Source organism: Monodelphis domestica, chromosome 6 (genome assembly GCF_027887165.1).
Source record: "Monodelphis domestica isolate mMonDom1 chromosome 6, mMonDom1.pri, whole genome shotgun sequence".
NCBI classification, from domain to species: domain Eukaryota; kingdom Metazoa; phylum Chordata; class Mammalia; order Didelphimorphia; family Didelphidae; genus Monodelphis; species Monodelphis domestica.
This window is the reverse complement of record NC_077232.1, coordinates 288,282,485-288,296,631: the sequence shown is the minus strand read 5'-3', so window position 1 is coordinate 288,296,631 and position 14,147 is coordinate 288,282,485. Positions and strand designations below refer to the sequence as shown.

The 14,147-nt window shown below is 37.6% G+C and overlaps 1 protein-coding gene and 1 non-coding gene across 6 annotated transcripts in view; both read right to left on the bottom strand.

The window, feature by feature from the left end:
• The window catches only part of CDKL2 (cyclin dependent kinase like 2), an 80,259-nt gene that overhangs the window by 60,953 nt on the left and 5,159 nt on the right, over positions 1 to 14,147 (bottom strand). The window lies entirely within an intron of this gene.
• MIR12359 (microRNA mir-12359) lies at positions 3,842 to 3,903 on the bottom strand. Its single transcript, NR_162919.1, has one exon. It is a non-coding gene; the product is annotated as a microRNA mir-12359 (primary transcript).

The following is a 14,147-nucleotide window of genomic DNA, read 5'->3' as shown; positions in this document are numbered from 1 at the left end:
CCTGCACCAGGGAGGCCAACGAACCGGCCATGCATTACAATCGACAGCACGCAGCTTTCTAACGTCAACACCTTCAAGTACCTGGGCAGCACCATCGCCAACGACGGGTCCCTAGACCATGAGATCAATGCCAGGATCCAAAAGGCCAGCCAGGCACTCAGGCGGCTGCGCTGCAAAGTCCTCCAACACAGCGGTGTAAGCACTGCAACGAAGCTCAAAGTGTATAACACAGTGGTCCTCAGCTCACTCCTGTATGGTTGTGAGACATGGACACTGTACCGGAAGCACATGAAGCAGCTGGAGCAATTCCACCAACGCTCCCTCCGGTCAATCATGAGGATCCGATGGCAGGACCGAATCACCAACCAGGAAGTCCTCGACAGAACCAACTCCACCAGCATCGAAGTCATGGTTCTCAAAACCCAGCTACGATGGTCTGGACACGTCATCCGCATGGACCCACAGCGAATACCAAGACAGGTATTCTATGGGGAACTGTCAGCTGGACTCAGGAAACAAGGCCGACCAAAGAAAAGATTCAAGGATCAGCTAAAGTCCAACTTGAAGTGGGCTGGCATTACACCAAAGCAACTAGAACTCGCTGCCTCTGTCAGAAGCAGCTGGCGAACCCACATTAACCATGCTGCAGCCACCTTTGAAGATGAGCGACGTCGACGTCTTGCCGCTGCACGTGAACGCCGACACCAGGCCACAACCGCACCTCCCATAACAACTGGCGTCCCATGCCCCATGTGCCACAAACTGTGTGCCTCAGCCTTCAGACTCCAAAGCCATATGAGGGTACATCAATAGATGAAAACGCACAAAGACAATAGTCATTCTCGATTACCGAGAGACTACTATTACTACTACTACTACCCAGAACATCCTCTAGACGGGACATGATCAGTGCAGAGGCAAAGAAACCTGTTACTTCCCTAGTTCTGGACATTTCAGGTGCCTTTGCCTATGCAGCAGTCAGAGATCAAGGGAATCTTTTTGGAAATATCTGGCACTCAACCCTATGGAGCTTGTAGTCCACCAAAACACCCATAGCCCTTCCACACAGACTGCTGACAAGCCACACTCTAGGTTCTCGAGATTTTAAATCCACATGTACAGCTTCTAATCTTGTTTTCCAGTTTCAGCTATATGCTCAGGACACCCATGTACATTTAAAAATAACCTAGGAAAAGTGAGTTTAAAGCCATTAACCTGGGGTAAGGTAAGATGTCATTTTCTCAAGAAAGAAAAGGTCTTCATATTTCGGTTGGACAGAAGAAGAGAAAAGAGCAGTTGGGTGGCTCAGAGGATAGAGTTGCCAGGCCTAGAGTTAGGAGGTCTTGGATTCAAATATGGCGAAAGAAAGAAAGAAAGGAAAGAAAGGAAAGAAAGGGAAGAAAGGGAAGAAAGGAAGAAAGGAAAGAAAGGAAAGAAAGGAAAGAAAGGAAAGAAAGGAAGAAAGAAAGAAAGAAAGAAAGAAAGAAAGAAAGAAAGAAAGAAAGAAAGAAAGAAAGAAAGAAAGAAAGAAAGAAAGAAAGAAAGAAAGAAAGAAAGAAAGAAAGAAAGAAAGAAAGAAAGAAAGAAAGAAAGAAAGAAAGAAAGAAAGAAAGAAAGGAGGGAGGGAGGGAGGGAGGGAGGGAGGGAGGGAGGGAGGGAGGGAGGGAGGGAGGTAGGGAGGAAGGGAGGAAGGGAGGAAGGAAGGAAGGAAGGAAGGAAGGAAGGAAGGAAGGAAGGAAGGAAGGAAGGAAGGAAGGAAGGAAGGAAGGAAGGAGAGTTTAGAAATAGTTTGTATGGTGAGTGACCTAGAGAATTCCTTCAAAGGGATTTAAAGGTCCACCTGGCCTAGATAAAGTGGGATAATATGAACTTGTACTATACTCAGAAAGGCTAAGTTTGACAGCATCTGAATAGGAGCCAAAGAGATGGTCAGTGGGCAAATGGGTAAGTGGGCAAGGGATTCATCATCAGAGGACACTATAGAATTGAAATGGCTAACTATCTGAACTGATTGGAGGAGGAAAAAACAGAAGTTAGAGAGTAACTGTGAAAGTACAACAGAGAGAGCCTTGGAGACCTTGATAAGGGTGAAGAACAGGTTTAGAAAGGATGAGGAAGAAGTTATGGCTAGATAGAATAATATCAGAGTTTGGACATTTGGGTGTGATGGTGAAATCCAGACTAAGGTGAAGCAGATCAGACTACTATAAGAAGTTGGGAGGTTAGGAAATTTGAAAGAGTGTCTACATGAATATTCAAGTCCTCTAGGTTAAGGATGAGGGGAAAGGTGAGCCAAGTGCTGAATTCCTGAAGAAAACAATGGGAATAACCTGGATAATAATATATTAATGCAACATATAACACTATTATAAAACTAGAGCCATTATAATTTAGATTGGGGTAGAATTTTGGATAGCATGTACTTTATTTTTTTGTAAAAATATTTAACACTTAAAGAAGAAAATGTGGTTTAGTGGTGGAGGTAAAAGGAAAATCTGGCAGTGACCGTGAGAACCTTCCAGGGCCAGTGTGTGTATATATATATATATGTATTGGGGGAAGGGTTGGGGTTAGAAAGTTTAGCCACATTTCATTGAAGGCTAGTGGATAGACAGTGTTAAAGTTGAAAAAGACCTAGGATGAAGGGGAGCGTGTTCACTGGGATACAGAGTACATTAAAGGGAGCTGTATGAGATTAGGCTGACAGGTGGACTGGCACCAAGACTATGTAAAATACCAGGGTCAACAGTTTACACTTTATTCAGTAGGCAATGAGCAGTCACTGAGTAGAGAAGCAGCATGATCTTGGCATTAGAAAGATTACTCAAGCAGCAAGACAGAACATGAATTGGAGAGAGAATGGACAAGCAGCAGGGAGACCAGTTAAAAAAACTATTATAATAGTGTCCTCCTGAGGAGAAATATAACAATAGCAACATTGCAATGAAAAAGATCCCATATACAAGAGATCTGGAAGAAAGAAATACAGGATACACCAGCTCAATGGATATGCAGTATGAAAGGGAAGAGGCAATAATGGGACAACTGTCCTCACAGCAGCACAAATTGAGAAATTATTAAAAGGATAGATTTAGAGGGGAAGATGACTTCATTCTGATGTGCCACATTAAATCCACATGAAAATATCCAGTCCCCATCTGGAAATGTGGAGCTGGAACTCTGGGGAAGGGGAAAGATGTGAGAAATTTGGGATCCATCTGTACAGAAATAATCAACCATTGAAGTAATAAGAATAGATGAAAATATTTATTTTTATTATCTTAATTTTTAATAAGTTGTTCAGATTGATAGACCTTTATAGCTCACACAGAGGTCTCTTCATAGCAATCTGATAAAATGAATAATGCAAATATTAATATCATGTCATGGATGAGGAAACTGAGACACCCCCCCAAAAAAATAAAAGGTTAAATGATTTGCTCAGGGAAATAAACGTGGGAGCCAGTGTTTTAAACTAGGACTTCTGCCTACAAGACCAGTGCCTTTCTTCACCATATTATGTTACCTTTTGAATAATAGAAATACTAACTAGTTAAAGGAAATCACAATTGATTCATCCCTATTATACTAAGAATTGATAACAATATAATCACAGAACTCAGAAAAAGCTTGGAAAGAAGGATTTAGCAAACTGATAGAGTACAAAGTAATCAGAACCTAAAAGCATAATTTATACAGTAAGAATGACAATGTAAAGGAAAATAATAATGAAGACTTCAGAACTCTAATACTCCCTAATCATTACTTCAGAGGATTGGTGGTAAAGTGTACATCCTACCTCTCAGCAGAGAGGTGGTGGAGAATGTAGCCATAGACGTGCAGAGAGCATGGGCTGGGAGTGCACACCTGAACTGCATTCTGTGCACACCTGGACCACGCTCTATGCACACCTACCAATGAAGTATACTCTTGAAAGAGGCAGGCATGACCAATCCATTGACTTCTTTTGTTTGTCTGAACTTAATGTTTGTTTATTACAAAGGAGAATTCTTTGGGGGTGGCAAGGTAGAAATGTTAAGACAGTACTAAATCAATAAAATATTTAAAATTTAAAAACTATATTTTCCTAAAAATAATAAACAGTATATGTCTAAAACCATCAGCAAACATCATCTGCAATGGGGATAAACTAGATGCCTTCCCAATAAGATCAGGAGTGAAACAAGGATGCCCATTATCACCTCTATTATTTAACATTGTACTAGAAACACTAGCAGTAGCAATTAGAGAAGAAAAAGAAATTGAAGGTATTAAAATTGGCAATAAGGAGAACAAGCTGTCGCTCTTTGCGGATGATATGATGATTTACTTAAAGAATCCCAGGGAATCAACCAAAAAGCTAGTAGAAATAATCAACAACTTGAGCAAAGTTGCAGCATACAAAATAAACCCACATAAGTCATCAGCATTTCTATATATCTCCAACACATTTCAGCAGCAAGAATTAGAAAGAGAAGTTCCATTTAAAGTCACCTTAGACAATATACAATACTTAGGAATCTATCTCCCGAGACAAACACAGGAACTATATGAACACAACTAAAAAACACTCTCCACACAATTAAAACTAGATCTAAACAATTGGAAAAACATTGATTGCTCATGGATAGGATGAGCTAAAACATAATAAAAATGACAATCCCATCCAAATTAATTAACTTATTTAGTGCCATACCCATTGAACTACCAAAAAACTTTTTTACTGAATTAGAAAAAAAACATAACAAAGTTCATTTGGAAGAAGAAAAGATCAAGGATATCCAGGGAAATCATGAAAAAAAAAAATGCAAAGGAAGGAGGACTTGCAGTCCCAGATCTCAAACTATACTATAAAGCAGTGATCATCAAAACAATATGGTACTGTCTAAGAGACATTCAAATCTAGCCTAAGCCACTTACTAGCTATGTGATCTTGGGCAAGTCACTTAACCCTGTTTGCCTCAAAAAAAAATAATTACCCAAAGTAAAAGATATTATTAATTAACATGGGAAGAAAGCACTAGAAATGTTTATAATCAAGTTTATTTTGAAAGAAAAATCATCCTTAGAGATATGAAACACTTTCAGACAGTTGTTTTTCAGTCATGTCCCACTCTCCATGATTTTATTTGGGGTTTTCTTGGCAAAGATATTGGAGTGGTTTGCCATTTCCTTCTTCAACCATTTTACAGATGAGAAAACTAAGGCAAAGAAGGTTAAGTGACTTGCTCAGGGTCCCACAGTTGCTATCTAAGGCTGGATTTGAACTCAAGAAGATGAGTCAATTCTAACACTCTAACCACTGCACCATATAGCTTCCATGGAACCATTAGGTTTTCTAGATTATATTCTTACAATTAGTCTTGTTTACTAAAATTCAGTACATATTTTCCAGGGTTTTACCTGGTTAAAATTTCTCTTTATGTAACATACACTTCACTGAATTTTCAACACATATGAATGATAGAAAAGGTGAACACAATCTTTTCCCCATACTAGGTAAAAAGCTCATCTTTTTTCTAGTAATATTTTTCTCAACACATCCTTTACACTGTTTCTTGTGTACAATTTGTTATTTGTGATATTATGCAGTATGTTCAGGGTCATCAATCCTTCTGGCCCACAATTTAAGATCCTTACAAATTATGATATTCCATGACTCACGGTAATTACCAGAAGACTGGTGTTAAAAATACAAACCTTGACTTCAAGGAAAAGTTTGGGATTATTAAAAGAACTGAAAAGTTTTCCAAAGCCAAGACAACCTACTATACTCCTATTTTGCAATTATATACCCAGATAATTATCTATTTGCTGTATTGATACATATTAATGGGACAGTTTTATGGGCTTTCTGGATAATTGCATATCGCAGTCTGGATCAAAGATGTCAAACATGTAGCCAGACTCAATAAATCCATATGCAGGCAATAGTATTCCTTATGTCTGGATTGATTACTGGCCCCATTTCTGTGAGTCTGACATCCTTGGTCTAGAATGTTAATCATTTGTACTTACCTTTTGCTGTGGGGATTTAGATCTAACTCTTTTGCATAATCACAAATTTGATTTAGGGGTCTTTGCAATGGTCCAGGGAAGCATAATGTCAACTGCAAAACCATTAAGATGAACTCAACTATCCATAAATAATTCTTTACAAGAATCACTACATAATAAATATCCAAAATATTAACCACCAAATGAAAAATGCTTCAAAGCAAAAGGTTCCATCTCATATCCATCAGTTTTGCAAAGATGACCAAAAAGGAAAATGACAGTTGTTGGAGAACCTGTGAATTGGTCTGGTCATTTGGAAAAGCAATCTGGAACTAAGGGAAAAAAAAGAAAAATCACTAAATTCTGCATGCTCTTTGATCCAGAGATATAACTGACAAGGTCTCCAAAGAGATTAAAGAAAGAGGAAAAGAATCCATATCTACACAAATATTTAAAGAAACTCTAATAGTAAAGAACTTGAAACTAAGGGAGTAATTATGAATGTGGAAGTGACTAAACAAATTCTGGTATATGAATATAATGAAATAATGAAAAGAAAGAAAAACCTTGGAAGATTGCTTAAATTGAATCAGAGTGAAATGAGAATAACCCAGTGAACAATTTCTATAACAACAATATTACAAAGACAGAGAAACAATATATATACATATATATGTATATATATTCCCTTCCACCTTAAAATCAATACTATGCATTGGGCAATGATCCAGGACAATTCTGAGGGACTTAAGAGAAAGAACACTATCCACATCCAGAGAAAGAACTGTGGGAGTAGAAATACAGAAGAAAAACATTTGCTTGATCACATGAGTCAATGGGGACATGATTAGGGATGTAGACTCTAAACAATTACCCTAATGCAAATATTAATAATATGGAAATAGGTCTTGATCAATGATACATGTAAGACCCAGTAGAATTGCTCATTGGCTATGAGAGGAGGTGGGAGGAGGAGAGGGAAAGAACATGATTCATGTAACTATGAAAAAATATTCTAAATTAAATAAATAGATTTTAAACCATTACAATAAATAAATAAAAAATTTTTTCAATACTATGCATAGGTTCCAAGATAGAAGAGCAGTAGGGGCTAGGGCAATGGTAGTTAAGTGATTTGCCCAGGGTCACACAGCTAGGAAGTGTCAAATTTGAACCCAGGACCTCCCATCTCTAGGTCTGTCTCTTAATCCCATGAGCCACCCAGCTGCCCCTGAGACATATATTTTTTGACATGACCAATGAGGAATTTATTTTTCTTGACTATGCAATTCTGTTAGAAGGGATTTTTTTCCTTTTTTTTCCTGACTAATGAGAAAAGTAGGAGAAAAAGGAAGGGAAGGGATATAATTAGCCTTCCTTCCTCTCCCTCTTAAAAAGGCAAGAGAGGGGGCAGCTGGGTAGCTCAGTGGATTGAGAACCAGGCCTAGAGATGGGAGGTCCTAGGTTCAAATCTGGCCTCAGACACTTCCTAGCTGTGTGACCCTGGGCAAGTCACTTGACCCCCTTTGCCTAGCCCTTACCACTCTCTGCCTTGGAGCCAATACACAGTATTGACTCCAAGACGGAAGGTAAGGATTTAAAAAAAATAAAAAAGGCAAGAGAACAGAGGAATTATAGACAAATAGGACCATTTTAAAACTTATATGTTGAACTTATTCCATACTAAAAAGATAAGCAAATTCTACCCAACAAAGATTGTTTTGTGTGCAATCAATATCTATTTCTACAATGTATAAACATTTATTTTATGTGGTGTCATTCATGAAATTCAAAACAAAACACATGAAAATTTTTTTCAATTTTTCTTCCATTTAGACTCTTCTCTAGATATCTTCCATGAGACTAACCAATACCTTTCATGAGATTTATCTACAAGGACTATTGCAGTAGTCTCTTAGCCTGTCTAATTCTCTTTCCCTTTCTGATCCATCATCCAGAAAAATGCCAAAACAAACAACTACTCTGAACATGCCATTCTTCTCAGTAAACTTTACTAGTTCCCTATTACCTTCAGTTTCAAATATCTGTTATTTAAAGCTCCTTAAAATCTGTCTCCAACCCACTTTCCTGGGCTTATTACGCATTCCTCTCATTCATGCACTTGATAGCTCTGCCAGACTGATTTTCTCGCTGTTCTTCACATACAGAGCTCCATCTCCCACCTACACGCCTGTCTTCCAAGCTTCAATTCCTCAATTCTACTTCTCAGAATCCCTAGTTTTCTTCAAATTTGATCTTTGTATCCCCTCCTCTACGAGACCTTTTCTGATCCAGTGCCTTCTACCTGAAATATAATCATTTTCATGTTTGGCTACAAGGGACCCACTATACCCAGCCCTCATGGAACCTTCTCTAGATGTATTCATAACATGTGATGTTGGTGAAGTATATATAGCCTTCTATCTCTGCCTCTCTCTCATTTCTTTGTCCTGAGTCATATTTTCCAACACATTTTTTACTATCCTCTTCCATGGCCATCTTTTTGCAATACTTAATGGCTAAATCCTCATACAATGATGTTCCTTCTCTTAAAACTAACTCCTTTGTTACTCTAAAAAGAGCCTGCATGCTAGTCTTCCATTTAGCTGAAATTCTCTATTTCTTTTGGTTTCATTTATAATAAATACATAAAGATTTCTTTATCTCAGTTCCTCTAGCGGTATTTCCACTCACTTGTCACTAAACAAAGAACTTACATTTTGAGAACCAATGGTTATAGATTGTCTAAAAACTGTCCTCTTATAACATTTATATTTTCTAGTCCTACCCTTAGGACTAGAAACACCTTAGACATGTTTTTCTCCTCTTATAGCAGGGGGGATGCTGGTAAATATTTAACAATTAGCTCTTCAAAAAATGTACACACTGTGTAAATTGAAAATCTTTTGCCTAAAAAACTATATTTCCCAGGAGACCACTGACTTCTTGTAGTTACAGACTGCCTGTAGACAGGAGATATTAGGCAGTGATATGGAAGGTCCTGGCTCTTTTTTTGACTTCCTGGCAAGGATTATAAGTCCAGGTATTTTAACAGGATAATTAACCATGGGCACATGGTTTTACTTTGTATCCCTTTTATTCCTTTATTCCTAATAATCTTTAATAAATCTCCTAAAATATAATATTATTGAGACTAAATTTAATTTTTGCATTGATGGCAACCACTAGTTGGAGGACTTCTCAACTTTTTTAGGATAGCCTAGATAAATTTTTTTTAAGTCACGTTTCTCTTGCCATGGGTTTCCCCCTTCTCTCTCCCCACCCCCAAACTCCAAGAGAACTCCAAACTCTCTATTGGAGTTGCTGCCCTGCTCCTGCCAATTTGTTTGTTTGTTTTTTCCCTACTTTTTGCCCAGTCACCCTCCCTGCTGGTCCAACTGTTTTAGTTTGAAGGACTTAGCCGGAGGCTCATGCCTATCTGCTTGAGCCAGTGTTCCTCAATGCTGCTTCTGGCATTGCTGCTTCTGATCCTGCTTACTCCTGCTGCTAAATCCCAGTGGCCTGCATCTGTTCCTGATACTGATTCCTCCTGCTCTGGCCCCCAACCCTGATAGCTTCCCCTGTTGCTGATCCATTTGGTGCTGCTGATTGCTGCCACCAAGAAGCTAGGAGTCCTTGAAGCCGCTCTCCCGGCAGCTGGTAAAAAACCAGGGTGTGTTTTCCTTAGGCAACAATTAGCCTCCTAACTCCCTGTCCATGTGGCAGGGAAAATAAACTGCTCCCTAGCATTTTACCCCAGGGGGTAAAGGGAAGGAAGGTTACTCTTTGAAACAGGAAGTAAAATTACAAGCGTGGTTCACTCAATGAAAGAGCAATACCTTGCCTAATTCAAACAGCTTCCAGTTTTAGGGTGTTTTTTCTTTCTACCATTACTAGGTGCACTGATTCTTTCAATTGCCTTGCCTGAAATTCAAGGGAGAAATTCATCCCCCCTACACAACCCCTCACCATTTGGGCCTGTCTAGTCTCTAAAATGCATTCAATTTGCACACCATGTTCAGGGAGGAATTCTCCTTCACTGTGACAAAAGGAATCTAAACAAATAGAGAAAGGAACTTTAAAGAGTCTGGAGGTGAACATTTTAAGCCTTTTCAGACTCTATTGTTTTATGAAAATCTCTGTATTTTATTGTATTTTTCTGATTGTTTTGTTTACAATTTAATGTGGCTGGTTTTAAGTTCATATATTAATCTAATCAATACTATTCTGTTACATTGAATCATTTTAATCTACTGTGTTTTAACTATTATATTCTGTTACCTTTCCCCTATAATGATATTGAACAAAATATCATTGTATAAGCCCATAAAAAAAGTTTTGTTTATTTTTCCATTTTGGCTTTGTTAATTGTCACATAGGTGATGGATGGACTATCAACCTCATTAGCAACCTTTGGAAAATTTAATGAGCTAAATATCTCAAATTGATTTTAAGGGGTCTTCAGAGATGATTTTTAGATTTTTTTTTTCCAACAACTCTAACAGATCATTTTACCTGCCTCTGAATTAAAGGGTCTATTTTAGTAGCTAAAGTGAAGTGCAATTGTATCCCCAGCTCCACATTTATAAAAATGTAAATGGATGGGACAGAACAGTTTCATACTAGAGGAGCTGGGAAGTTGTTCCTAGGGTTATAAAGGATAATTTTAGGGTTGTGACCTAATCTAAATTAATTTGGTCGCCAGAGAATATCCCAAATAAAATACCCAAGTCAGTTTGGAAATTTTATGGTGTTTTAATTAATATAGAGGGAAGGAATTAAGGAGAAGAGAGGGGGAGAGGGTATAGGATTTCTCCCGCTTGGCCTATACCAGGGGGGAGTTCGAAGACCTCCACCACAAGGTCTTTGAAGAAGATTAGAGGCTTTCCTAAGAGGATAGTGTTTGGAAGGTAAACGAGAAAAGAATCAGCCTAAACTCCGAGAGAGCTCAATGAAGATGCCTCACCTGAACTAGGCTACCAAGCTTCTACCAGTATAGTATCGAGGAAAACTCAGCACCAAACCCTGACAATAGCTGCCACCATGCCAAGATGCCAAAATGCTCAGCAAGCTGCCACCAGAGTCACCTCTCTGCAGAAGAGCCCCATGAGAGGAAGTGACAAGAAATATACAGACAGTTTTTACATCACTTACCTGTCATAGGCCATTCTTCTCAATACTTAATCCTTAAGTAGAGGTGTAAACATTCCTGTTTTGTTAGACTAAGCAGGGTGGAGTAGATCTAAAATTCACAATATCTCAAGCCAAGGTTGAAAGATTGCTATACCTGACAAGTATCCATTAACTTCTAAGGGTTTTGTTTTTTTATGTCATATACCAGACTCACATGAATCCTAATGATAGTGGATTTGTTTGTTCTTGTAATTAAAAGGGCTATTATAACTTTGGGGATATTGATACTTCTTGAATGTGCATTACCTGTTGTACTATTCTTTATTAAAAAAAAACTGTTACTTTGTGAAAAATCATTTGCACTCACACAGTGGATTATAGCCAAGTTTGAAGGAGGAAATGGATATCATTTTTTGGGTGAGAAACCATTGTATTCTACCTTTTCTCAGCTGATACTGTGTCAATGATTATAAGCTATATACTTTTGATTTTTAAAACTTTTTTATTGTTTTTGCTTGCATGTGCAATATACTATTTCAGTTTTATTTTTTCACTCCTTTTTGTATTTGAAGCACATCACCAGTATTGAAAAGATTTTCTTTAACTTTTTTGATTTTGCAGTAATATAAGTTTAAAATACATTTGCCCTAATGTCAATGCATACCCAAAAAGGTTTACACTATAAAAATGATGCTGTTGATTAAAAAAATTTTATGGGACTTTGCTTAATGATTCTGTCTGATTCCAGGAGAAGGAAAAAAAATACCAAAAAAAATACCAAAAAAAAAAGCCATTGCACAGTGCCAAAGAAGCATAAAGCTATTTGCATAGTGCCAATCAAGCACAAGGTCAAAGAGGCCAAACCAATCCTACGTGAATTGATGACATTCTGCACAAAGAGCACAAGGACTTGACCATGTGTGAGACTGAAGGTTGCAGTTGTTTAACATGTGTTAAATGCAGTACTTCCTTGTGACAGATACTCTATATCACATACATAACATCGATTATTCTGGCTCCATCCTGGCTCCCATTTGCTGCCATAAATCTAGTCCTTATTCTGTCTTTTATAGTGTGGCAAACTTTCTGTAGTCCTGGCTACTGATTAGGTAAATGCATAATTGCTTAAATCACTTTAATTGGGCCCTGATTCAAGGATCTGTTATAGATTTAATTTCCTTTACTTAAAATTTTTAGACATAAGACTTTGGTAGACATAAGACTAATTGATGCATATACCTCATAACTCAGCCATTCATCCCTAAGGGATCCCTGTGTTTTTCGATATCCTCTTCAAGGGGGGATGTATAATTATTCTAAAATGCAAAGTTTAAATTCTTTTTGAGAGTAATTTTAGGATAAGAAAAATGCTACCTCTCTAAATCCAGAAAGTAAACTGTTTGGAGAAGGCGCCATGAAGATGCCTACACAGACAACATGCTGCATCAGAAGATTCAGAATGAACTTTGGGATGTATTAATTTGAAACTTGTGGGGTTGAATGCATTTGTTTTTGTATGTATACTCTTATGCCAAAGGGGATTGCCCCCTAATTGGCTTTTTTGTCAATGTGCCTAGCAATCATGGGTTTGTTCTTTTCCCTTTTATCCCCAAATTATTGTAAATTAAAAGCTGATTTTGTTAAATGATCAAATTGGGGAGACTACCCCACAAAATGATCATGGTGGGGGAATGTGTAATTGAAAAGCTGTTACCCTAAAAAACTACATTTCCCAGGAGCCCATTGATTTCTTATCGTTACATACTGCATGCAGACAGGGAATATTAGGCAGTGATGTTGGAGGGTCCCAGTTCTTTTTTTGGCTTCCTGGCAAGGATGGTAAGTTTTAACAGGCTAATTAGCCATGGGCATGTGGTTTTGTTTTGTATCCCTTTTATTCCTTTATTTCTAATTATCTTTCATAAATCTCCTAAAATATAATATTTTATTGAGATTAATTTTAACTTTTATAACACTACACTTCTACATTTATTCAATATTATTAACACTTCCTCCATCACTCTCTAAAATCTAGATAATCAACAAAACAATAAATCAAGCCCTGATTTGGAGTATTTACCATTTCTGAAGTATAAATGCTCACACTGAAAATTTAAGTGATCACATCTCACAGTTTCCATGATACTCCAGTTAATAACAGACCATATATACTATGTGGTCCTTAACATGCCCAAGAAGAGGCCTAGACCGATCTGATAAAAATGCTATCTTTCACAATGCAACAGTATCAGGGTGGGTGAATGAGTCAGAAAGGAAAGGAACCAACCAAGAAACTTATCTACTGTAATTTATTTGGTAAAATCTCATCAATCTGAACACCATTGATACAGAATTGGTGATCACCCAGATGGGATGGATTAAACATAGAACCATTACACTACCACTATGATCACTATTTCTGTTGTTATTATGCTAAAAAAGGAGAAAAGTTCACTAAACACATTGATCCAGTAAGAATGTTAATACCAGGCTGTGTAATGTAGTGAAAAGGGCAGCAGATTTGGAATTAGAAGACTGTTGGGGAAAAGTATTCTAACCTATTCTACCCCTCACTTCCCTGACCTGTAAAATGGGAATAAGAATACTTTTTTTTTCTTTTAAACCCTTGCCTTCTGCTTTAGAGTCAATACTATGTATTGGTTCCAAGGCAAATGAGTGGTAAGGGCTAGGCAATGGAGGTTAAGTTACTCTGTGGCCAGATTTGAACCCAGGACCTCCTGTCTCCAGGTCTGGCTCTCTGCTAATTAATCTGCCACCTAAGGATATTTACATTTAAAATATATTAGAATCCAACATCTAAATTGACTGCCTCTGCTGGTATTGTACATTTTATGTAAATCTTTATACTATGAATTTAATAAAAACCAAGTTTTTAACACATGTAGATGTGGCCCTGTGAAAAATCCCAGGGGTTTCTCTATTACACATGATGTGCATGATTTTCAATCTGAAGCACACATTTAACATAAGATAATTAATTCTTCTAGGAATTTGTA